Source organism: Centrocercus urophasianus, unplaced genomic scaffold, assembly GCF_019232065.1.
Source record: "Centrocercus urophasianus isolate 14NV4802_14NV808 unplaced genomic scaffold, USGS_Curo_1.0 seq_695, whole genome shotgun sequence".
Classification (NCBI taxonomy): Eukaryota; Metazoa; Chordata; class Aves; order Galliformes; family Phasianidae; genus Centrocercus; species Centrocercus urophasianus.
In genome coordinates this window covers 7780-10128 of record NW_024885305.1, presented here as the reverse complement: position 1 = coordinate 10128, position 2349 = coordinate 7780, and the positions used below count along the sequence as shown (strand labels likewise).

Here is a 2349-nt window from a genome sequence, read left to right as displayed (position 1 = left end):
GGGTCCTTACAGGTCACAGAACCATACAATCTGTAGGACTGAATGGGTCCTTGCAGGTCACAGAACCACAGAATGCATTTCTGGAGAGATCCGGAGGGGATGCAGCTGAACTCTGCTGCTCAGCAGAGGGTGACGTTCAGGCCGTGGTCACCATCCACCCGTTTGTGCAGCTCTGGTGCAGAACCCAGAGCACGACGCGTGCTCCTACCAGCCTGCTGCGACCCTCCGCTCCAAAGTCCCTGCACAACAACCCAGAGAGAGACATTCTTCCACCAGCGCCCCCCTCCACGCACATCCGACCTTCAGCACCCCAAAAGCCCCCGAAATGATGGGGCCAGGCCCGTCCTCGAGGTCACCGTGGGGTCCTGTGGGGCTCCAGCACTTTGCTGAGCCGCCTCTGAGCTTCTTCCAAGCCCGAGCCGGGCTGCATTTCTCCACCTCTGCTCCGGAGCTGCAAAGCCGCTTCGCTGCTTCCATCTGCTGGCCGCTTCCTCTTCCAGGCTCCTGGCACGGGGGACTGAAGGCTGGGAAGGGAAGGAGCCCGGATTGCTGGCTTTGCTCCTTCTGCCATGCGCTGACTCACCGCCTTAATGAGTGTTGAGGAGCTAATTACTGGTTCCCACGAACCAGAAAATCCAGTGCTTGATTACCGCCAGCAGCCAACGCTGCTTTACATCCTTTACATCCCCTGGGTCAGAAATCAAACCATTTCTGGACCCGTGCAGCTTTGAGGTCAGCCCTTATGAAAGCAGAGCGGGATCCGTTTGAGCCACGTCCACTGCAACCAATTCAGCAGTGAAGACAAAACCCCAACGCTGCAAAAACCCTCAGCACTGCAAGTGCATTCACAGGGAACAGACGGAAGAGAAACCCTAACGAAGAAGCAGATAATGAGCTAATTAAGGGATTCTTCCTGCCCCTGCTTGCACCAACACCAACCAGGTTCAGGCTGCGAGCTGCTGAGAGCACCACAACTCCTTCAAAATTCACCTTCCAACAGCAAAGCAGCACCAGGTGGCACCTGGGTGTTCTTTTGGGGGCTGATGCTCAGCCACTTTTTGGGACAGGTGAAAAACGGGGCTGTGCGTAAAGCAATGCGTGGTGATGGAACTCGGCCACATCCAGAGCTGAGATCCCAGCCTGGCTGCAAACCTCAGCAGCGGCCCTCTGTAAAGCCGCTCACCTCCGTCTCTCACTTCAGATCAGAGTTTTTACACCTTTCAGCAGGAATCAGTTTTACTCACAGCCTCACGTTGCCAAGCGCTGCTGGAGCAGCTTCACAAACGAGCAAAGCTTTCCCCTGTGGATGGGGGCGAGAGAAAAGACATCAGGACGTCCCACAGGAGCCCTGGAAGCGGCTGTGAAGTTCTGCTCCGGACCAAGAGCAGCCGGAGGGCGAGCAGCGTGGTTTTTTGGGTGTCCACCTGCCTACAGTGCAGCAGAGCAACAGGGAACGCGCAGAACGCTGCCAGTTCCACACCAAAAAGCTCTGGGATCACACGCAGCGAGCGCTGATCTCCAATTAAACCGGCTCAAACCTGGTTTACAGAAGCATCAAAGTGATTTCAGGGCCCTGAACTCTGGGGCTCAGAGGCAGGAGAGGCACGGAGCTCAGCGCTGCTTCCCAGAAGAGCCCTGCTAAGAGCTGCGCTCAACACCTGCAGTTTCTTTGCAGCTGCACCGTGAGTAACAGACAGCTTTCATGCTGCAGAAACCAGGAGAGAGCAGAAACCGGGCTGAGAATTAACAGGAATGGCAGCGCTGAGAGGCTGGCACGGCCCCTGCGCTCTCTCCAGGGGCTGTGGGGAGGAAGGGGACCCTTCAGAGCGCTGCCTTTCCTCCCACTCCTTCACAGAATCACAGAATCACCCGGGTTGGAAGGGACCTCAAGGATCATGTAGTTCCAACCCCCCTGCCTAGCAGGGCCACCAAACACACACATTCAGATCAGGTTGCCCAGGACCCCGTCCAACCTGGCCTTGAACACGTCCAAGGACGGGGCATCCACAGCCTCCCTGGGCAGCCCGTTCCAGGGCCTCACCACTCTCCTTGTAAAGAACTTCCCCCTAACATCCAACCGAAATCTTCCCTCCCTCAACTTGGACCCCATAGGACACCCACAGGCCACCCAGTGACGCCATAGAGCACCCCCTGACCCCATAGAGCACCCCCTGACCCCATAGAGCACCCCCTGACCCCATAGAGCACCCACTGACCCCATAGAGCACCCCCTGACCCCACAGGCCACCCACTGACCCCATAGAGCACCCAGTGACCCCATAGAGCACTCCCTGACCCCATAGGCCACCCAGTGACCCCACAGGCCACCCCCTGACCCCATAGAGCACC

At 57.7% G+C, this 2349-nt stretch overlaps 1 protein-coding gene across 1 annotated transcript in view; it reads right to left on the bottom strand.

Moving 5' to 3' along the window:
• Positions 1 to 2349, bottom strand: part of LOC122170404 (bromodomain-containing protein 4-like) — a 17223-nt gene that overhangs the window by 13470 nt on the left and 1404 nt on the right. The window lies entirely within an intron of this gene.